Genomic DNA, 24,788 nt, shown 5'->3' with positions numbered 1-24,788 from the left:
AGCGAGACCCTGTCTCAGAAAAAAAAAGAAAGGAAAGGGAAAAGGAATCTCAGAAAAGAGTGTGCTTCTTACCCTCCAACTTTTGTTTGGGAAAACATCTGTCTTCTAATGGCATAGCATGATTAAGAAGGACCAAGACACTTTCCTATAGACTCACAACAGGATCGTACCCATGAAATTTAATGTCAGATTGATCTAACGTGAGACCTATCCCCAAAGTCCCCAATACCTGGGCTGGAGAGAAGGTTCATAAGTCAGAGCACCTGCTGTACAAACACCAGGACCTGAGTGCAGACACCCCCCCTCCCCAACACACCTGAATTGTAGGAGGTGGAGGCAGGAGGATTGTTGAGGCTTGCTGGCGGCAGTCTAACTCCTTGAGGACTTGTCTCAAGGGAATAGGTAGAGAGTGATAGATAGAACACTACATGTTTCTCTCACTCTGTATACCACACAAGTGAGTGCATTTGCAGGTGTGTGCACGCGCGTGCATGCACACCCACATGTGTGCATGTGTACACTCATGCACATGTGCACATACCTGCACGCATGCACACATGCACAGGCACATGCACACATGCACACACTCATACATGAGCCAAAGACCCCAACAGTCTTAAGTAATGATATTTAAATCTGTTTAATCAAAACACATTTGGGTGACATACTGATTTTGTTTTAATATGACAATTCTTCATCTTCTTTTCTCCTTTTCCCATACTCCTTCCCTCCCTCCCTTCCTTCCTTCCTCTTTTCCTTTGATCTCTTCCTTCTTTCTTTTAGTTTTTAAATTTCTTGTTGTTGTTGATGGTAGTGGTGGTGGTGGTGGTGGTGGTGGTGGTGGTGGTGGTGGTGGTGGTGGTGTGTGTGTGTGTGTGTGTGAGACAACATGAGTGAGGAAGTCAAACAACAAAACTTTGGAGTTGGTTCTCACGGGTTGGTTCCTCCACGGGTTCTGGGAACTGAGTCCATCAGATTTGTGCAGCAAATAGTTTTACCTGCTAAGCCTTTTTTCTGCCCCAGCCCCTCAAATGTCTGCTCTATGGTGGTGGCTTTGTTTTGTATGCTCTGAAGGATACCAGAACACAGCATCCCACAAGATAGCAATTTGCACATTGATGATTTCCAGCTGATAGGATCTGGGAACCCAAGTCTGAGCAGACACCCCTGCCCTTCTTTCTACCAAAAATTGGGTCCAAGGCCTCTGGGAGATCAAGAGTTCAAGAATATCTTTAGCTGCACGGTGTGCTCAAAACCAGCTTGGACCACCTAAAACCTTGTCACAAAAGAGAAAAATATAGTAACCAGTACATAAATAGAGGATCCGCATCTCCAGGATAAGCGTGCCCTCCTCAGTTCAGGCAGAAGACATTCATTTTCTAAAGTCGCTCTTACCAATCACCAGTGTCTCCTGTATAGTTCAGCCACTGTCTCACCTTAACTCAGGTCCTTTCTCCCTTTTTCTTGTCACAACCCCAGAATTTATTGTTCCTTAGTAAAATATTATATAAGCTCCCAGTTCTACATGACTGTATCTTTGATTATTTCTACTTCATTTTCTGAGGCCCACCCCCCATGACATCTACAAATACAGACAGCAAAATATTTCTAAGTTGTTTTCTGCTGATAATCTACCTTTTGCAAGTTCAGTTTGCAGGTCTCAGTCACAGAACTGAAGAGAAAAGGTGGATTTCTTCCCTGCCGTTCACTCAGGCCATTAAGATATCAAACCTCAGGATTTCCCTCAGAAGAAATTTCTGTTTAAGGCTTGTCCAGCTTTCTATGGAATGGCCACATTCCAGGTGTGTCTATGTCCCAGAAGTGCCTCCTTCAGCCTTCTTGGCAAGAACATTACATAGGCGGAGTATGCTTTCTCACTGCGTCCCATCAGGAGACACATGAAGTCAGTTTGAAAGGAGAGTGGCTGTTCATGACTTACATGCTTGAAATTGTTCCAGATGGGAGATGACCCTGAGTCACCTGGGAAGCCCAGATAGCTCGCTCACACACCCAAGGGTCTGCATTTACGTAGTCATGTACTAATAAAACATAACCTAGAAGTGTGGTGAAAATGATTAAGAATGTGTTGAGGGGATTCTTGTAGTGAAGGAGTTCACATCTGTCACTCTTCTCCCCAGGGCTGCTGGCTTCATGGTAATGTTATGTGGATTGCTCTCTCCCTGCCTCTGTAGCTTGTGCTTACAAACTGCTCCAGCACTTGGCACAGCTCTTCATGCACAGACCTGGCCAGCCTTCGTCTCTCCCACAGGGAGACATTGGCTTCTCGTATACATGTGTGTTTGAACTTTTCTACTCTGCTTTCTGCTTAGTGAGCGGACCCTGACTCTCCACACCTGCAACTTATTCTCTCTGCAACCTCAGCCAAAGAGCAAAGGGGCGGGCCTTGGAGGGAGCAGTGGAGTGGGTGTAGCATGGGCGTCTGGAGGCCCTCTTAGCATTTCTCCTTCCAATGAGATGAGGCAATGAGGAGGCTCAGTGGAGAGCAGCACCTCAAACCCAACAGTAACGATACCGTTGACTGAATGATAGAGACACCCTCTTACAGAACAGATACCTTGGCTGCTTCTTCATTGCTTCCCTTTAAGCTACCCCCCTCTCATTTGCTTACTGTGACCAGGTATTTCGTTAGAGCAATGAGCAATGGTCCATTTCTCTACAGTTTATTATGAAGTGGGCAGAGAAATATGGTTTATAAAAGGTACATCTTGGCCTTTTTTCTTGATGGACAGCATTCCTGAAAATAGAAAGTCACTGCTGGTAGCCAATCATCTTCAGAGATGGTCTGTGTGTTAGTTAGGGTTCCATTGCTGTGAAGAGACAACATAACCAAGGCAACTCTTATAAAGGAAAACATTTACTGATGGCTGGTTTACAGTATCAGAGGTCTAGTCCATTATCATCATGGCCAGAAGCATGGCAACATGCAGGCAGACATGGTGCTGGAGGAACCCAAGAGTTCTACATCTTGATCCAAAAGCAGCCAGGAGGAGACTGTCATCTGTGGGCAGCCAGAAAGAGATTCTGAGTCACAGTGGGCAGACTTGAACATATAGGTAACACCTGGACACCCCCCCCCACTGGTTCTTTTCATCCCCAGAAGTACAAGGGCAGAACTATGGTGTATGATTTTGATTGTTAGGGGGAGGATGAGGAAAGTAAAAATCAAGGTGAAGAAGATTTGCCCAAGACCACAGTCGTCAAGTTTGAATACATCTCAGAATCTCATGGGAGACACTGAAAGCTGGCACTCCCAGTGGGCATGCAGAGGGCTTTGAACTTACCTTTCTCACCCCAAGATGGTGATAATCCTCATCAGAGATGCATGATTTCAGAACTGTGAGCCAATGAATGGGAAGGTGTGTGGAAGCTTGGCCCACCATCCATTCCTCTAACAGTGTCATCTCTTACAGCCTGGTAATGTTCCGTAAGACACAAGGCAGAAGGCACATATTTCTCTCCTTCTCCTCAAAATCCCAAGAAACATCTTGTTCCTGAGGAAGACAGAATTTTCCAAGGTGAATAATTTGTGCAGTGTACTCATGTCCAAGGTGAAGATTCCAACCCCAGGGGAATGTGATCGGCCACCTGCTCCTTCCGTCACATTCTGACCTTCCCGAATGCCTCACTGTCCTGGAGCCCAGTTTGGGCATGACTGCCGGAAGTCTCCTCTCTCATACCTGCAGCAGCTAAAGTTCTGCCCCTGGAATCGCTTTAGCGAAACACTAACACACTCATCAATCTCCTTTAATTAGTGGACCCCATGCTCAGCTCCAGACGAGCCAGAAACAGAGAGACCACTCAATGGTACTAAGCATCAAGGAGCAGGGAGCAGCAAGGGCAGTTAGGGCTACTCCATCTACACTGCATTAGCATCAGAGCCCAGGGACTTCAGGGGCTGCTGTGTGCTGCTGAGAGATTTTATCACACATGATGAAGCATACAAACTTACTGGCACATGTGGGAAAATATACACTGCTGAACACATAAGCATTTCGCCATGTGAAAATAAACCATCGATACACTGACACACATACTAATGCACACATGCACATACATAAATACCAGTATGAACTGACATATGTATTAATATTCATGTGTGCATATAAACAGACACATGGACAGGCCAACACATACATATTGACACACACATTCAACTGACAGTTACAAACATTGGCATACAGTAGTTCTTCCATATAATCAATGTATGAAGCCTTGCTATGATACAAATACTTTTCAATTATTTTGACTGTCTGGTGGATGTTTTGATTTATTAACAAAAATTATCTCCCGTGTGTGTGTGTGTGTGTGTGTGTCTGTGTGTGTGTGTCTGTGTCTGTGTCTGTGTCTGTGTCTGTGTCTGTGTCTGTGTCTGTGTCTGTGTCTGTGTGTGACTGAGTGACAGGTCCACTGAGGTCAGAGGCTGGACAGGAAGAGGTCTGTTTGAACAGTGCTTTCTGGGTCTTTAGCTGGTGCTTGTGAGGGCTGAGAGTCTAGCCTACCCTGACCACAGACCTCCATGACTGTGAGACCAGCCCTTGATGCGAAGCCATCATATAGAGTTTCCTCGTTTTTACTCTCTCCATCTCTGCCAACAATAACTGGGCATTCTCTGGTTCATGTTCTGGTGAATGTCATTATGAGCCTGCTTCTACTTAAATTTTTGGTATTTTATCCTGGATCCCCGAATATTTTTATAATGCTTCATAAAAATATGATTTCTCTTATGTGGGGCTTTTCAGTGCCCCTATGACTTTTGCACATGGGACAGTGCCTCTCTCCTCTACTCCAATGTGACCTGGAGTTTGTGGGTTACTGGCCCTAGGTCAGTAATGAAAATCAAGAGCATCTTAATCTGTAGGTTGATTGACCCTTTCCTAGGGGTCTCCTAAAAACATCAGAAAACCCAGATGTTTGTTTACATTATGATTCATAACAATAACAAAGTTACTGTTATGAACTAGCAACAGAATAATTTTTGGTTGGGGTCACCATAGCATGAGGAACTATATCAGAGGGTCACAGTGTTAGGAAGACTGAGACCCATTGCTCTAGAGAGTGGGTGGTAGTAGGGTCAGGAGCTCTACTTTGACCAAGTCATGTGAGCTACACAGAGGGTGCTACTGTAGGGCACTTGGATAGGCCCTCAGGCACTGACTGATTCATACTGCATTCGCCAAAACAAGGCCAGCTTCTGGCACTGACTGGGTTAATTGCCTAAGACATACATGTGGAATCACTGTCATACATGTGGAGTCACTGTCATACATGTGGTTTGCTATCATCCACACTTTACAAAAGAAGAAAGCAGGGCTTTGAAGGGGTGTGGTACAGCCCAGATTGCACACTGTGTCAGAGACAAATCCTGTGCTCCCAGCAGTGACTTCTCTCTAATTTTATTGTCACATATCACTGAGAATTCCACCCTTCAACACATCGTTGCCTGCAGGTGCCCATTGTTGATCTTGGAAAATCAAATCAAGTAAGTCTACAGTTAGATGTGTTTGTATTTTATCTACTAGGACATGAAGGGATTTGTACTTCAGGTGACTGCCAAGGCCCCTACTTCCCCTTGGAGAAATATGTTCCAGCTTTTGCTGTTTTTCCAAACCTGTTATTAGGAGCAAAGACATGACTTGTTCAGTGGCCAGCTCCTGTTTCAACCACAAAATCTCCGAGGATGGTGATGCCAGCCTCAGTCAGGCTGTATTCCAGCACCAAGAAAAGCCTGTCACAGAGAAGCTGATGACTTAGTCAAGGGGTAGCAAGCCCTTTCCTCAGACACCATTGGGTGTATGTTGTGAATAGAAAGAAAGGAGTCACAAGGTGGAGGTAACAGAGACCCCTAGAATATTGTGTGTCTTAGAGATGCGGAAGGGGTGAGAAACATACACAAAGGAGAGGAAGGTAGGAGAGTGCAGCCTAAGGGGTGGCAGGATGGCCCTGAGGAAGGATGAATACAATGCTCTAAGAGAATGGAAGGCAGACACCTGGGTTATGATGAACATGTGTTACCATAGGCCATTGTTACTGGAGCTTGTTACGCTCCTAACCATCCGTAGCAGACATACTGAGACCCAAAGTCTGCCACTCGGTCCTCTGTGATCCTAGCTATGTAGTTGGCCAGAAGGCCATTTTCTCTCTACATCTTCAAATACACACTTTAGGGACAGCAGTTAAACAGGAGCTACTGTCAAGGATGACTAGTATAAAGGTGATGTCAGGAAAGCCCCAGCCTGACACTCAAGAAGAACCCTGACCCCACCGCCAAAGCAGGGAAGTGACCAACCATACTATATCCTGGGCTTCATCTGTTAAGGGGAGAGATCGATCCTTTCCTCAGACAGCTGAGAGGTGGACTACACAGCACACTTGTAGAGAAAGTGGTGCAAAGCTAAACGCATTGCTAAGACAGAGTCACTGTGTTACCATCACAGTTTCAGGGTCGCACTGTGGGGCCAGACTGGAGCAATGTCAAGGCTGTGTGTGGAATCTGGGAGCGCTTTTCTCGCTTGGATGTAATATTGTGAGGAACAAAGCTTACGCCCAACTCTGGCTCTACTACGATGGGCAGAAAAGCTAGGGAATGGGGGTCCATGAAAAACAAGCACACTTCCCTCTACCCCTGCCGTGGCCTTTCACTGCCCTGAACAAACCTCCTCACAACAGAATCTTCCTCTGGGGCCCTGAGGCGACCTGCTGACAAAGCTCGGGGGCTGGGGCATGGCTTTGATCTGTGTCCCATCCACTCTGCCCCAAATTATAGACTCTGGACCTCCCGCCAATTTCTGATCTTTTGTCCCAAGTCACTTCATGAGCAGTCATAAATTGCTTTGAAGATAAAAGCCCCACATCAGGGCACCAGGACACAGCGGTTATTTTAATAAGTAGAGCCTGTGCATGTCTTCCAAATATTTATCTTGTTTTCCAGTTCAGCTGCATGGGGAGAATACGTGCAATGTCTCTTGTGTCTACTCCTCCATCCACCATGATGTACAGGGAGCCTTGTTTTCATAAAAATACTTGCCTTCTCTCCAATAAAAGAAATGGATGTTTCTCTTGGGAATAGGTCTCTGTTTGCCAAAACCCAAGTAATTCTTTTTAGAGATATGCACTTTTAAAAATATTTAATTTATGGCAATGCTTGCAAATGCCATTAAAATAGACTGTGATATTCAAAGTGCTAACACAGGTCAATGCACATGGAAAGGAATGAGAAGGAATATATGTGTGTACATGATCATGTATTCATAAACGTGCACAGGGTGGTTCTCCTGGCAGAGGAGGAAGCGAGCCCTTCACTTCTGACCTGCCTGGGCTATAAAGACCTTTTAGCAGGAAGTTCTTTGGGGAACACCCTTTGCTATTGCCAGAGCACACTGGATACCACTCCACTCACCCTGTGCCAATCACCAGCATCTCACATTTTTTCATCTGCTTCACCACCATGATAAGAGCTGCTCAGAACCTCTGGGCTTGGGCCGACCTCTTGGAGCATCCCTCACCATCTGCTGTGGGCAAACGTCACTGGGTCTCTACTCCAGAGTTATACTAACTGCCCTTGTCTCTCCCCACAGATGGAGCTCCTGGTGCAATCTGCACAGTTAGACGTCAGGGAAAATATGACCCTTGCGAAGCATAATAGGCCATGATTTGGTGCTTTCCCAGCCTCCTCTGCTTTTGGCTAAGAGTCCTAGCTACAACCGTTTTCTGCTCCTGTTCCCTTCAAACGTTTTCCCAGAAATTGACCTAAGAGGCCGTCTCCTACAGAGGCTCTATCAGCTTCACTTGAACTAGCCCTCTATACTCCCCGTCCCAACCCCCTCCCCCTCCTGTTCTCTGTCTGCTGCCCTCCCTCATCCCCTCCCACCCCTCTGCCACCCACTGCTGGGCTCTCCTGTGCATTGACTTGGAGCAGCTGGCACCTGTCCGGCTCCGTGGTATAACCAGACTTTCTGCAGTGCTCTGTTTTTTCCACTAACATGTGCCAAGCAGGGAAGGAAGGAGCACCTTGGCCACCTCCACTTCAGGAATGTGAGTCTCAAGAAGCCTCACTGGACTGGCTCCCTGTCTCTCAAAAATGTCAGGCCAGATACTTCCTAGACTATTTCACACCCCCCCAAGACAAGAATGTGCTCCAGAATTCTCCCTAAAATGCCCACCCAAGGAGATCACCTCCACTTACAGAATAATGGATGCCTTCAGAGGTCTCTGTAGAGCAAGCTGACCCTGGTGGTTCCTGCTCAGCACCCTCCCTCCATACCATCAACTTACAATGTGGGTGAAGAACCGAAGTCCTTAAGTCGGGCAGGGCACAGTGTGGGCTTCCTTTGTACCCAGGATTACAGGAGCCGATCGATGGCTACTTTCTACTGCGGAACCACAGCTGGTTCACGGGGAATTCCTCACTTGTCCAGACTTGTCTCTCAGTTTGATCAGTTCTATCAAGTCCGTAAGTGCATTCTCCATCTTCCCTCCAGCTCTGCCCACTGTAGTCTGCAGGGTCATCTGTAAAGCTGCCGTCATGGCTTGTGTGTGTGTGTGGACACTGGTATGGAAGGTACACGCAGGGGTGGATCTCAGAGAAGGATGTGATGTCCTCTTTTATCCTTTCTACCTAGTCCCTTGAGACGAGGTCTTTCACTGAACCAGGAGCCTGCTGCCCAATCATAGTTTCCCATCACTCCATCCCCTCACCCCTTCCCTGGCCTGGCCTGGCCTGTCACTGACCACCAGCCATCTTCTTGTGTCTCCCTTCATTTTCCTGCATCCGGTGCTGGGGTTACAGCTCTTCGGACCACACCCAGCTTTCTACACGGATGGTTCTAAAACTCAGTAATAGAGCTTGTGATTGTGACTTCCCTCCAGAGCCCCGTCCCTCATCCGGTTACTTGTACTGCTCTTCTGAGCATCTGCATCCCTTCCGGCTTCACCAACACAGCGCCTAGACACCCTTTTCCTTGGGGCAAGCCACGCTATGCCCAGCTGGTCTTCCTGGCAGTTCTGCGCGTGGGATTCAAGATCTCTAAGGTAGATAGATCCTGCCAGGCAATCAACGTGGGTACCAGGCCCATATGCTGCAATGTAGGACCCTGGGGCTCCTTTCCAGGGCTCAGCTGCACAGCCCAAGAACACAGACAGTCAGCTATGCAGAATTGAAGACATAATAAGCCCTGGGCTGGCTACAGGAGAAAACATGATATGACATAAATCATCCCTCCAGGGCCAAAATAAAGTTAAAATCCAAAGTTTTAAAATGATGACTGCTCATTAAAGGCATCATCGGATAAAGCATTCTGCCTATATCACAAACCCTGGCACTGAAAAAGCAGAGCACTCTAGCTCGACCCAGGGGACTAGAGACTGCAGATTATGGAAGGAAATTACAGCATCCAGAGGACGCAGATGTGCCAGATGACACATGGCTGGTATGTCCTCTCATTTACCCTGCTGAGCAGCAGAGCAAGCACCTTGGCACAGACCTCTGTTTAACAAATTGGGGAACTGAATTTTTTTAGGCTGCTTGGCAGCTATAGTCAATGGCACAGTTGTGCTGGCTGAATCCATCGCTCTGGGTTCTGGTGTCTGGGAGTCTGAGATCACTGTCAGCACAGTGTGAAGACCCCTCCCTGATTCACTGATGGCTGAAAGGCATGTGAGTGGCCGGGGTTCCTTTTATAAAGCCACCTGCCCCTTTCGTGAGAGCTCCATTCTCATGACCTTAACACCCTTCCAAGGGGCTCACCTTCATCTGCCACCAGCCTCAGTATATGAATCTGGGAAATATATTCATTCAATAGCCACAAGATTCACAGAAACAAGAAGTCTGCTTCAGAGAATGTGAAAAAACACATGGGTCAGTGAGGTTCTGTCCCTCTTCTAGTTTTGTTTGTGTAGTTATGACAAAACCCTGTAACAAAAGCAGCTTTGGGAGAGAAAGGGCTTATTCAGCTTGAACTTCCGGGTTAGCGCCACACCACTGTGGAGAACTCAAGGCAACAGGGATTCCAATCAGCTGGTCACATCCACAATCCAATCAAAGAAGATGGATGCATGCGTGTCTGCACTCAGCTACGTTTCTCTACTCTTACAGGTCAGCCCCCAAATCTAAAGTGTTGTCTACTTTCAGGCTACGCCTTCCTACATCCATTAGCATAATCAAGACAGGGCTCCACAGATGAGCCCACAGGTCATGCTGATCTAGGCAATCCCTCATTGAAACTCTCCTCTCAAGATTATACATTATGTTAAGTTGGCAATTAAATCCACTGGTTCCCTCTGCATTACATAGATAGCAGGTGATGGGAGGACTAGAGCACCAGACTCTGGAGATAGGAAGTCTTGAGTGGCCCTAGTGAGGACAGTGGGGAGCTTCTTAGTAGTGAGCAGAGCTGGCACTGCAGTTTCCATGATTGGATAGGCAGGTAGCAACACCCCAGAAATAGGAAGAAAGAATAGGATGTGGGAACTCATACCTCCTATGCGAAGTGCACACTACCCTCAAATCTCACTGTGTTCTCTCAGACATGACGAGATGTGTATCATGATGAGCAGATAGGCGTCTTACTTATCCCCTTTCCTCCCATGATGGCCAATGAAGGCATTGCACACAGGAGAGGCTCCAAAAGGTTTTGTTTCTTTATTCATTCAGGATGACCAGCCACCCTTCTGACTTCTCAGAAGTAATCGCTCTGAGATCCTAATTGAGCTAAAGCTGTGTCCAAAGTTCCAGTTCATCTCATAGTGGTACCATCTGGGGAGACACTATCACTGACAACAGGCCTCTGAATCTTGTTTGCACAAAGTGAAAGGGGACACTCTTTAGTCAAATCTGGAGACAAAAGGCAACATCCTATGGCCTGGATACCAATCAGAGTCTGCCCTGACTGGCTGTGGCCTTCTTGGGGAGTTCAGTGACTCCAGTGCAGACTAAGTAGTAGTACTATATAACCATATGAGAGCAGGCAGAGGAGGTATTGTGGGTTGACTGGGAAATGTCCTTCATTGGCTCATGAATTACAACAGTTCATCCCCAGGTTGTGGGGCTGTTTGAGAAAGTCGTGGAACCTTTAGGAGGTGGAGTTTTGCTGGAGGAAATAGGTTCCTGGGGGCTGGCCTTTAGGTTTTCTAATTTGTCCCTATTTCCTACTTACTGTGTGCTTCTTGGCTCCAGATGTAATGTGACCTCACTCTCCTGATGCCTTCCCTGCCACGGGGGACTGTGTGCTCTTGAACTGTAAGCCAGGACACCCTTCTTTTCTTAGGTTGGTTTTGTTAGCTATTTTGTCCCAGCAAGAAGGTAGGTATAATAACTGATACAGAATCCAACAGGGAGAGAGAATCTTCGTGTCAGAGGCATAGACAAGGGGCCCTGACTGGGAGCGTGTCCACCCTGCTGTGCTGTGCCAGATCCCAAGGAACTCAAGAGAAGTTTCTTCCCTTTTAAAATCCCGCCCAGGTATTTACATCCAGGCTCAGAGCCGTGTAACTGCAGGAGCTGGGTGGAAAGGCTAGCAGAGTGTGTACTGAGGGAAGTCTGTGTCAGAGAGCGCTCTTTCCTCTTCAGACTTTTTACAAGACGCTCTGTGGGAAGGAAGGGAGGGAGCCTCATGGGAGAGGAAACAGGAGAGGAGCTAGACAGAGGAAACAGGGTAGAAGGGCCTCAACCACATGGAGCTTACCGTGGAGAGCCGTCATGTGTCTAATGTTCCTGTCACAGAATATTTGGGTTGGGGACATTTATAAAGCATATGGATTTATTTCCTGTTGTTCTAAAGGCTGGGAAGTCCAATATCAAGGAGCACACATGTGGTAAGGGCGGAATCCCCTAATGATAGACGGTTCAAGTGCTAGGATCCTGGGAGAGAAAGAGATGGCCAATTCACTTTGGTAATAGACCCCCACAATGGAGACCAATAGCATGTAGGTGACAGTGTCCAAGGTGGGGTCCCAAATGCCAACCATGACGGTGTATGGAAAGATGAATTCTATATGACATCCTTTTCCCCTTACCCTCATTTTCTTTCTTTTAAGGTTTATTTTTAAATTACATGTATGTGTGTGTTTCTGGGATAGGGAGCCGTATGTGCACGTGTGTGTGTGTGTGTGTGTGTGTGTGTGTGTGTGTGTGTGTGTGTGTACCCATGGAAGCCAGAAGCATGAGCTGGAGCTGGAGTTATAGGTGGTTGTAAGTTTCCCGGCATGTGTTCTGGAGAGCAAAATTAGGTCCTCAGGAACAACAGGATGCATTCTTGATCACCGAGCTATCTCTCCAAGCTCGTGTATCTTTATTTTCTATGATGAATATAGAAATTTCATGGCAGGTTATTTAAACTATTATTTCATAACAACTTAAATTTAAGTTTTTTAAAGCTAAGACTATGAGCCTTGCTCTGAGGAAGCTTAGCTGATATTGTTGACATTTGGAAAATTAAAAAGAAAAAAGTGTCAGGCAAGGCCTGTTCAAGTGCTGAGGCCTGCAGTCTGCCTTCTGTGGAGTCCAGAGCAGAGGGAGCAGAGTGCAGGGTGGCAGAGCCTGGAGGTCAGGGAGTCCGAGATGGAAGGACAGACACAGTCAGGGCTCCCCACCCTGGTGTTTTGCACGACTCCCATGGGCTGCACCTTCCCTTCTGGCTCCAGGTTGCTGTGCTACCCAGGTGTTTGCTAACTTCCTGAGCAGTGGAAGCCAAGTCTGGTGAGGTGGTGTGGAGAGATTGGCCTCTCAGGCAGAGGCAGGGCTCAGGTAGAGCTCACAGGTAGGGGCGCATTGTCTGTGCCCCCTTTAGTGACCAAGTCTGGCTGTGCCTTCCTCTGGGAGCAGGAATCTGTAGTGTGCAGTTCACAATGGCTGAGCCATACGTCAGCTTCACGCTGGGCTCCAACCTCTGGTGACTCAAAAGCTTTCCAACAGGCGAGTGGATACTGGCAGGAAAGGAGTAAATGATCAGATGCTTTATCAGATAATATATTCCTTGGTAACTAAAGTATTTTCAAACCACAATTGGCTGAATTCTGAAGCCAATCTCAGCAGTCTTTCTCACATTCTGCAAGTGGGTGTCACATCCATCCCAGTTGTTCCTGTTCAGAGTGGTGTGTTCAGTGGGTTAGCATAGCAGCTAACACTCCCAGGTTTATTTTAAGGATGTATTTTTATTTTAAATTGTGTGTGCATCTATGTGTATCTGTGTATCTGTGTGTGTGTGTGTGTGTGTGTGTGTGTGTGTGTGTCCATGTATTTATTGGTATGTGCATGTGAAGAGAGTTCAGAAAAGGGTGTCAGATCCCCCGGAGCTGAAGTCACAGGCAGTTGTGAGCTTCCTGGTGTAGATGCTGGAAATCAAACTTAGGCTCCCTATGGTCATGAGTCTAGGCGTTGTTAGAACCTCTTTTTCAGGGTATTTGAGCTGCATGAAACCGTCTGCCAGAGCTGGGTCCTTTCGGAAACTCATCTTGGGAAAAATCTACTTCCAAGTTCGTGCGGTTTGGAGAAGATTCCATTCCTTGCAGGTCACTGGACTAAGGCCCATAGCTCCCTGCTTGCAGCAGACTGGAGGCTGCGCTGAATTTCCTGTCACTGACATGTGCATAGTGCTTGCTCCATCAAAAGAGCCAGAGGAAGCCAAAGCAGTCTTCTGGGAAAATGGAAGATCTTCCCTAATATAACCACGGAGTGCCATCCCACTGCCCTGCCCTTGCTGATCCTGTTAACAAGAAGAAACACAGGGTCATAGACTTGGAGAGTATGGCCCCCTCTTCTACACATGGGAGACCAAAGAAAGGCCCTGGCACTGCACACCTGTTATTTTGGCACCATGGGTGTTTGGAAACCTGGTATGTTTGAGCCAATGTTGAACTACATAGTAAAGGACTACCTAAAAAGCAGAATGGGCTAGCAAGCTGGCTCAGTGGGAAAGAGTGCTCAGGGTGCAATCTTGAGGACCTCAGTTCTCATCTTAGAAGCCTTTTTAAAAGGCAAGTGTGCCAACAATGCTGGGGAACTCAGATAGAAGGACCACAGGGACTTCATGTCTGTGAGCCTAACTCCAGGTTCTGTGGATACAGTGGTCTAATAGAGCAGATCATTCAATGCCCTGCATCTCGTTTGCAGGCATGTGCCCCTCCTTATACACATGAACCACACACACACACACACACACACACACACACACACACACACCAATGAAAAGGGCCATTGAAACTTTTGACATCAAGAAAACCTCCTTTTTCTCTCATTAAAGATACAGTCCATGCACCACAGGAAGACCTACAGAGTCAACTAACCTGGGACCATGGGGCCTGACCAGGACTAAATCATCAACCAAAGAGCATTCAGGGTCTGGACTAGGTCTCCCTGACACATTAGTAGCCAATGGGCAGCTTGGTTTTCATGTAAGTTTCCTGACAACTGGAGCAGGGGCTGTCTCTAACTCTGTTACCTATCATTGGATCCCCTGGTTTGGCCTCTGTGGAGGAGGATGTATTTAGTCCTGCTGGGTCTAGATGTTTCAGGGTAGGATGCTACTCAAGAAGGGGCTTCCTTCTTTGAGGAAAAGGAGAGAGGGTAATGGGGGAGGGATTTGTAAGGGTGAGACTGGGAGGAGAGGAGGGAGGGCTTTGATGTAAAGGGAATAAATAAATTACTGAAAAAATGATGGTTTGTATGAAAATGGCCTCATAGACTCATAGGGAGTAACATCATTTGAGGTGTGGCCTTGTTGGAAAAAGTGTGTCTCAGTCTCCTTCTGCTACCTGTGGACCCGGATGTAGAATTCTCAGCTACCTCTCCATCACCATGTCTGCCTGTATGCTACCCTGCTTCTCACCACAGTGATAAATCTCTAAAAGTGTCAACCAGCAGGAATTAAATGCCTTCTGTTATAATAGTTGCCATGGTCATGGTGTCTTTTCACAGCCATAAAACCCTAATATGGTAATATCATCATAATTTTTAAATAGTGATTTAAATCAAAATTTATATTTTACATTTTTACTGAAATTTGGAATAATATTGAAATAATTAAATATAGTGCTACAGCCTTGAAGCTTGTAGGCTAACTGCAGGTCTCCACTTCTCCCTCCTCCCCTCAAAATCTAATCCCCCAGTTTCACTCCCATCTCAATGATCAATCTTGGGTAGCTTCCCTCTCCTCACTGCCAGAATCTACAGCCTAGACCTTTTCTTCCAACCTTCCTCCCCACTCATCCCATTGTCCCAGCCTCCAACTCCAGAGCAGGCATTCTCTGGGAACCCATCAGCCAAGCCTGCCATCAAAGCCGTCCAGCAAAGCAGGGGGGCAAGCTTCGGATCTTCACTCTGTTCTCCCTCCAGATCCAATCCCAAGTCTGTATCAGACACTTTTGCCCTCTCCCCACTCTCTGATCCCATTCCCATAATCTAAGCAGATGCTGGTAGAACTCTCTGCTTTCCTTTCTCCTGTTGTCTCCATCCCAGCTCATCTCCATTCCTAAGTGTCAGTCCTCAGTAACTAGAAACATTTTGCCAGCAACCCCCCAGTGGCCATATCTATCAGGATGCCAGAAGAATTTTCTACCAGGCAACACACAGTCACGGCAACCTAAGAACTAGAGAGGGGCAAGAGAAACCAAAGAACCTATCAAAGACATGGCCAGATATCAGCACCTAGATTCACAATCTTTCTAAAGGAAAATCAAAATGGCCAGGACAATGCCTCTGCTAGCAACCCTAGCAGATCAGACCCTGAGAATTCCAACATAACTAAAGCCCGAGACAAAGACCTTAAAATAGCTTTTACGGACATGATAGAAGTTCTTAAAGAGGAAATCTATGAAAACACAAACAGTGGAAGGAAACGAGTAAAACAGTTCAAGAACTGAAAGTGGAAATGTAATCAATAAAGAAAACTTAAACAGAGGGAAATTTGGAAATAAAAATCCTAGGACTTGAATAGGAGTCACAGAGGCAAGTTTCATCAACAGAATATAAGAGATGGAAGGGAGAATCTGGGGCATTGGAAACACCATAGAAGGAAAAGATACCTCAGTCAAATACAATGTTAAGTTTTTAAAATTCCAGGAAATCAGAAAAGACCAAATCAAAGAATAATAGGAATCATCTGAGGAAGGAGAAGAAACATGGGTGAAAGGCACAGAAAATATTTTAATAAATTCATAGAAGAAAAACAATTCCTAACTTAAAGAAGGAGATGACTATCAAAGGTACAAAAGGCATACAGAACTTGAAATAGACTAAATCAGCAAAGAAATTCCCCTCAACACATAACAATCAAAACACTAAATGTACAGAACAAAGAAAGAGTATTAAAAGCTGCAAGGAAAAAGAACCAAGTAACATGTAAGGGCGGGCCTATTAGAATTACACCCAACTTCTCAGTGGAGACTCTGAAAGCCAGAAAGACTAGGCAGATGTGCTGCAGTATCTAAGAGACCACAAATGCCAGCCTAGGTTACTATACCCAGCAAAACCTTCAATAACAATAGACAGAGAAAATAAAATATTCATGATAAAATCAAATTCAAGCAATACACACAAATTCAACCCCACAGAATGTGTTAAAAGGGAAACTCAAGCCTAAAGAAGTTGACGACAGTCAATAAAACAATTTAATCTACAAAAAAATAATCTGATTAGCAAATCAAAATGGTGAAACACACATACACACACCATAAAAGTAAGAACAAGGGGTTGGGGATTTAGCTCAGTGGTAAAGCGCTTGCCTAGCGAGCGCAAGGCCCTGGGTTCGGTCCCCAGCTCTGAAAAAAAAAAAAAGAAAAAAAAGTAAGAACAAATATATACACCATAACAATAACAAAACAACAGGCATCAACAAACACTACTCTTTGATATCTCTCAATATCAATGGTTGTAATTTTCCAGTAAAAAGACATAGACTAACAGAATGGATGCAAAAACAAGGTCCATTCATCTGCTGAATCCAAGAAACACAACCTAACGTCAAGGATAAACACCTCAGGGTAAAGGAATGGAAAATATATTCCAAACAAATGGGCCTAAGAAGCTCATGTATCCGTTTTAGTATCCAATAAAATAGACCAAAACTAATCAGAAAAGACAGGGAAGGGCACTACATACTCATCAGAGGAAACAAAGCACCAAGATGATGTTACAATTCTTAGTATCTATGCACCAAACGTAAGGGCACCTAAGTTCATAATTGAAACATTCCTAAGCTTAAATCACACATTGACCTTCACATACTTATAGTAGGAGACTTGGATACTCGACTCTCACCACTGGACAGGCTATTCAGATAAGAACTAAACAGAGAAATATTGGAGCTGACTGATGCCATAAGCCTAATGAACTCAACATATTTACAGAACATTTCACCCAAACAGGAAGAATATGGCTTTTTCTAAGCACCTCATGGAACTTTCTCCAAAACTGACCACATACTCAGACACAAACCAAGTTTCACTAGAAAACTGAAATAACACCCTGCATCCTATCTGACCACCATGGATATCTGTATATCAATGACAGCAGAAACAACCAAAAGTTTTCAAACCTGTGGAAGCGGAATAGCTCACCACCAAATGAAAATGGGCCAGGACAGAACTTAAGAAATTAAAGACTTTCTGGAATAGAATAGAAATGAATACACAACATATCAAACTTACCAGAGCCAATGGAGACAATGCTAAGAGCAAGTTCATAGCACTAACTTTCTATAGAAAAAAATGGTGAGATCTCATACTAGTAAGTTAGTGGCATACCTAAAAGCTCTAGAACAAACAGAAGAAATCATGCCCAAGAGGAGTAGGTAGCAAAAAATACTAAAACTCAGGGCTGAAATTAAATAGAAACTAAAGCAATACACAGAATCAGTGAAACAAAGAGTTGGGTTTTTGGGTTTTTTTTTTTTTTTGAGAAAAATCAGCAAACATGCAAGCCCTTATTCAAACTAAAAGAGAATATTTTGTTGATAGGTTATCAACAAAATCAGAAACAAAAAGGGGAATATAACAACAGACACCACAAAAATCCAAAGAATAATAAGGATATTATTTAAAAATCTGTACTCTATTAATTTAGAATAATCTGAAAGAAATGGATAATTTTCTCAATACATACCACCTACCACAAGTAAATCAAAATCAGATAAGCAATTTAAACAGATCTATAACACCTGTGAAATAAAAGCATGTCCTGCGCTATCTTGCCAGCAAGAACACTCGGGGACACACGAATCCTTCTGCAGCAAAAACCTTTTTATTGTATCTTAAAGAGAGGGCCCGGGGCGCCAGCATGGCGCGGCTTATATACACCCTAGCGCGGCACATCCACACCTGATTGGTCGCTTACCCATGATCTCATAGGCATGCCCCGGAGTGGGCAAAGACCTGGCACGAAGGCACTCTTGCACATGCGCACACAGTTAACTTCCTGAAAGGAAGTCGGCTGGCGCGGCAGAGGCCAGCGGCATCTTGTAATGGCAAAAAGCTATCCCAGCTTTCCACGTGGGGCACAGTGGAAGCCAGCGCCATCTTGTGGTGGCGAATGTTATTGCGGCTCTCCACATCTCCCCCTTATTGTTTTACTAATATGAGGCTGGTGTAGGTCCCTGTAGTTATGTCCATCTGCTGTGGCTCCTGTCTTAGGTCGTTCCTCTATGTCACAGCCTTATCCGTCGAAGGGTAACCCTATCACCACCGGGCCCCGTGTCTTAGATTGGTCTGTGTATGAGGAAAGTTGCCCATCTCTGGATACCACAGTGCTGTGTGACAGTAACTGTTAAACTACCTAGGGAGAACTCTATAAAAGAGGCCAGCCAGAAAATGAGTTAGTGGGGAAATCATGATCACCCTATCGCGTGTAATGAGGAAACCTCAGTGATGTAGAAGGGCTGATCAAAGAATCATTGAGTCTCTCTCATCCCAGTGTAAGAGCAGAGAACTCAGATATCGACTAATTCTTGAGCATAGATAACCAAATTCTAGGGGAGGCCCCTTGTTCAATGGCCACAAGTGCTTGAGTGATAACGACCTTGTCACGTTTTTGTTGAGATCTGAGTTTGCAAACCAACCATAGCATGAACACCAATCCACAGCATAGGGCTGTACCAAACAGAGCCACTCCCAATAAGTAGTGGGCACCTCATCTGGTTCTCCTCAGCTGTTACCATCAAGGGCTGTAGTCAAGCCACTCCTATAATAAAATTTAGAATTCCCAATTGTTAGCAACTACTCCAGAAAGTTCATCCACTGTGTTTGCCTAACAATAGATTGGGGGAGGGTAACTCTAGACACTGTAGACACAATGGCTGTAGCAGTAAATGGCTGCTACAATAGCAGCGAAAATAACAAGGTCTTTTCCAGGACAGTTTAGGATCTCTGGAACAACCAGCAGGCAAGGGAACCATGTCTGAGATCTGCACAACCAGGGCAGGGTTCCCCAGTCCACAGCAGCTTCACGCAGGTGGCATTCCTGTGAAGCTACAGACTGCAAAATGACAACACCAGTTAAGGCAGCAAGAGTCACCAGGGGAATGAGGGGGGGCAGCAATGGCTGGAGTCCAGTCTTCTCCAGCAAGCAGCAGTGCACAGAGGGTCAGAGAGCAGGCCACAGTGGGACGGGACACACACAGCGGTAACACTGACTGCAGCAATGCCAAAATCTCTGTGATGACAAAAGATGAGGGGGAATCTTCCATCTTCCTCTCAGGGCAGAGGAATGACTCCAGGGACCCGAACCAGGAGAGCTGAATCTTCATGCAACCAGGATTTGCAAGTCTCACCAGCCACTCAGGCAGCTGGCACACTCTTGTAGCATCCTGTAGAAAAAACACAAACATTCCCTCTTCCCCATATAAAATATCTGGACAGGATCATGTCAATATGTGCATCTTTCTATTTTACCTAGGCAGAAGTATGCCTAGTTGTAGGGTGCCATAAACACTCAGAGTGTTCCTTGGCATACAAATTTTAAAATTGAAATAAAAGGAGCATTATTTAGCATACATGGATAACTCCCCCTTTTTATTTATTAAGATATAGTAAAGATATTATTTATTAAGGTAAGTCTTCGAGGATTAAATTGAGGACACTGAGCACTTATATTTATAAATTGACTTGTATACCAAATTATTGTCTCTAGCATTATTGTTTTGGATATATAAAGAATGAGATTTTTTGACTAATTGTTCCTATGTAAGGCCTATAATCTGTCTGGTATCATTGCCCTCCCTTGTTAAGGAGTCCAGGCAATCCAATTTGAGTTCTTAATGTCCTATAAAGTAACAGTATTTAGTGTTCTTAACCACTAAGCCATTTCTCTAGCACCTCACAAACTTTATTTACCTAAACATAAGCATTAATTAGAAATGTCAAAACCTGTAAATATTGTCCAATTTCAGTCTTAATAGAAATCCCTGAGCTGGCAGGGTGAGGCTGGGAATTGAAAGTAAGCAAATGGAGTCTTCCTCTTTTCATATCAACTCCATTACCATTTTCAAAGAGCTGGGTCTATGGTTTTGTTTAGTTGTCTGAGCCAGAGCACTGAAAGGACAGTGAGTTGTCAGACAATTTACACTTAAATCATCACTCACTGATTTCATGTAGAAAACTTGTCTCTAGTAAAGCATTAAGTAATTGAAATCAATTGTAAACCACAAGCCACACATTGGCTATCAGTATGTGAATTGAAAGCTTGATTTAAAAACAGTGGCTAAACCACGGAATTTAATAATCTGTGTTGAAGCAACAGAAACTCAAGAGAATAAACAAGTGATCCAATCATACATGTAGCCTTTTCATTAGATGAACCACTTATAAATACAGTAAACGCATTTCCTATGGGTTGTATGCACAAATATACAGGAAGTACAAAAGCATGTAAAGAGTAAAATTATCAATTTTGCCTGAAAATTTTGTATATGTAATAGGTCAAATATCAGTATTTTGTAATAACCAATTTACTGCTGTTTGGAATAAGGTATGTTTTACCAGGTTTCTTTTTAAAATACTTCCATGACTCTAGCCTACAATTCTGTATTAACACAACTGAAGCTTTATTTCCAATGAGGATAACAAACAAAGACCTAAGTCCTCTGGTAAGGTGAGGTACTTAGCCAATTAACATATCCTTAGAAGCTTAAAATTAGCTTCAAATATTCTTTTTTTGGAGTAGTGCAACAGCTACTCCCCAAATATTAAAGCTCATTTTGAGAGCAAAGATTGGTAGTAAAAATTTCCATATACACTGAAAGATTTAAAGTTCTAACTTCTTACATTGAAGAAGCGACAAAATTACATAATACAAGGCTGTTAGCCATTTTTAATGATATCACTTTATGGGCTCTCTAAAATTATAAGCAAGCTCACGAAATGAAAACTCACAATCAATCCTCTAAATCTATCTTGAAATGGCAGTTGGAGTAAGCAAACAAGATGTAACGCTCTCACAAGTTCCAAAGCCTCATCAATCCTTCATAAATCCTGTAACAATCTCTACCTGTTTGATTTTTCTTAATTACAAATAAGTTTGAGTTAGTCAATGTAACACTGGCAATCCTTAATCACAATCTTTAAGTTCTCCTTGTAACACCAGAGCACAACCACAAGGTCACCTGAGTTCTGAGTACTTGACTAGGCAGCTGTTCTTGGGGCAGTGGAATTAGCATCAAAATACAGATAACTCCAGGGCAAACCACAACTTTGGAAAGCACAACTCAGCCTCTAACAAACTAGCTTCTAAAATCCAGTCTCCAAAACACTGTTACAAAGTTTGACTGTCAGTTCCTATAAATGAATGCACGATGGTGTGGTCTCCAATATCTCAACAAAGAGACATTATCCTAAAATCTTTTAGAAGCCTGGTTTCTAGAATAAGAATTCCATAAAAATATTATCTCAATTTAGACCTGTTTCCCTAGGTTGGCTCATGTCACATGTTGTCTAGAATGACTTTATCCAAATTACCAGCTTTATGTCAACTTTCTGTTACCAATATTATACCTTTTTAACCATATCCAATAACTTAAAAGCCAATAGTCCATAACCAAGGCATGTGGAGCATATTTATACATTTAAAACCAATGAGAAACAAAATTGAAGTGGCTACACATATCTTTAATATTTAGACCAAGCACCATTTTTACCTTTTTAGCTATGATTTTAAGAGAAGCACCTTGTCACCTGTTGAGTCTAATAATCAGCTCATGTAGACGCTTACCCCTGGGCAGCTTCTCCAGCTGACCTAGACACCTGGCTACAGGTACAGGGCTCCAAGGACTGATTGAAACTGCTTTTTATTCATTTGTTCCTTTTTTGAAACGAGTTAAAACCAAATCAAGGTGTGAATGACCAGCAGATAAAGTTTTTACCATTTTCTCTTTTGAACATGAAACATAAAACATTTAAGCAACAAGAAACAAAAACCACAGACATAAACTGACATACATGGATAGCTTGGTGCACCAAGGACAGACAATAGACAAAGAGGAAAAACTAGATGGTGTTCCACGAAAGGAACCCAGATTCCAATAGGAGTCAGCAGAGAGGTAGGATTTCCCCTTTCCCACCACTTCCACGGTGACCATCCACTCGAGTGGAGTTGATATGGACGATGGATTGTCTCAATTCCTGGACTAGTCCATCAACATGTTGAAACCAAATTCCTGTAAGATACTGAGATATATTACGGGATATCTGAGCAGCACAACTAACATTCACAAATGGTATGGAAGTGAAACACAGTCCTGAATATTTCCACTCACAACCCAATTACATTAACTCCATCAAGCTGTGCATGGGCATTGAGATGTCCTTTTGTTTGATTCTCCTGAATAAATTTTTCAGGCGGTCTACCTCTATCAAATCTGATCAGTATGACTCTGTGAAGCTTAGACAAAATTACCAGCCTTGTCCACAAAGGATCCATAACTTTTGGTTTCTTCACAGTGGCTCTCCACCTAGGCCCATATCTTTCTTCTTCATAGCGAGCTGCCTCATCTTCTAAATCCTCTTCCTCAGAGGAGCCAAGCTCATCTGTTTCTGAGCTATCAAGCTCTAAAGCCTCTAACTCCTTTACCGGATAAAGGCTTCTCCTTTTCAAAACTTTTTTCTCCTTTCTCTGTTTCTCTCCTGGGGCATTCTTTCCCCAATATCTCGCTCCCTCAGATCTGAAGTCTTTGGAAGGGTCTGTCTTCTTATATTTATCTTTTCTCTTTGAGCTCTTTAATTTTTTATCCCGCTCTGTTTCTGACATGCAGCCTTGTAACTTTCCTAGCACTCTCTGTCTGGCTATTGCAGTTGGGCGGCTCCCATCTTCCAGGCACGACCTCTGACGTTGTCTAGCAGCAGCCACAAAATCAAAAACCAAAAGAGAAAGCATGAAGGCTGCTAAAACGATAACAAAAACTTCCGCCGCATCTTCTAGCGGGGGAGAGAAGTGGAACAGATCAAGACCAAACATATCTTTCAGAGTTTACCTTAAACACTACAGTTCTGGATTCTCTCTGCGGACGGAGGACCCCTCCTCGGCGCCTGGCGATGGTGTGGCGTTTTTTATTCCGGGTTTCGGCACCAGATGTCCTGCGCTATCTCGCCAGCAAGAACACGCGGGGACACACGAATCCTTCTGCAGCAAAAACCTTTTTATTGTATCTTAAAGAGAGGGCCCGGGGCGCCAGCATGGCGCGGCTTATATACACCCTAGCGTGGCACATCCACACCTGATTGGTTGCTTACCCATGATCTCATAGGCACACCCCGGAGTGGGCAAAGACCTGGCACGAAGGCACTCTTGCACATGCGCACACAGTTAACTTCCTGAAAGGAAGTCGGCTGGCGCGGCGGAGGCCAGTGGCATCTTGTAATGGCAAAAAGCTATCCCGGCTTTCCACGTGGGGCACAGTGGAAGCCAGCGCCATCTTGTGATGGCGAATGTTATTGCGGCTCTCCACAAAAGCAGTCATTAAAAATCTCCTAACCAAGAAAAAGCCAGATAGTTTTAGTGCAAAATTCTATCAGACTTTCAAAGAAGTCCCCCAATGCTCCTCAAACTATTCCAAAACATAGAAATAAAAGGGACATTGCCCAATTCGTTTTACAAGGCCACAATTACCCAACACCCAAATGATATAAAGGCCCACCAAAGAAAGGACTAAGTTTTCTTATGAACACTGAAAAGATTTGCAAATGGAATTCAAGAACACAAAAAAAGTTCATTCACCATGAACAAGTAGGCTTCATCCATGGGATGCAGGGGTGGTTCTAATAAACAAAAATCAACAAATGTAAGGTACCATATGAACAACATGATCATCTCATTGGATGCAGAAAAGGCCTTTGACAAAATTCAACACTCCCTCATGATCAAAATTCGGAAGAGATTAGAAGTACAAAGAATATAAGCAAAGCATTTACAGCAAGCCCATAGCCACATTATCTTAAATAAAACTCAAAGCAATTCTACTAAAATCAGGAACAAGACACTCACTCCATACTTATTCAATAAGTACTTTAAGTCCTAGCTAGAGCAATAAGACAACTGAAAGAGAACAGGGGAAAACAAATTGGAAAGGAAATTGTCAAAGTATCTTTATTCACAGATGATATGATAGTATGTATAAATAACCTTTAAAATTACAGCAGGAAACTCCTACACTTGATAAACACTTTCCGCAAAGTACCTGGATATAAAATTAACTCCCTCAAATTAATAGCTCTCCCATATACAAATGACAAATGGACTGAGAAAGGACTTAGGGAAATAGCACACTTCACAGTAGCCTCAAATAACATAAAAC

General features: G+C 44.2%; 1 long non-coding RNA gene across 1 annotated transcript; it reads right to left on the bottom strand.

The window, feature by feature from the left end:
• Nucleotides 1-618: 618 nt before the first annotated feature.
• On the bottom strand, nucleotides 619-8,413 carry LOC148000212 (uncharacterized). Its single transcript, XR_015642031.1, has 3 exons — nucleotides 8,293-8,413; nucleotides 3,303-3,512; nucleotides 619-3,019 (listed from the first exon to the last, which is right to left on the bottom strand). It is a non-coding gene; the product is annotated as an uncharacterized LOC148000212 (long non-coding RNA).
• Nucleotides 8,414-24,788: the final 16,375 nt, after the last annotated feature.

This window comes from Rattus norvegicus, chromosome 17, assembly GCF_021556685.1.
Source record: "Rattus norvegicus strain SHRSP/BbbUtx chromosome 17, alternate assembly SHRSP_T2T, whole genome shotgun sequence".
Lineage (NCBI taxonomy): Eukaryota > Metazoa > Chordata > Mammalia > Rodentia > Muridae > Rattus > Rattus norvegicus.
The sequence above is the reverse complement of the archived record's forward strand: the minus strand, read 5'-3'. Positions and strand labels throughout refer to the sequence as shown.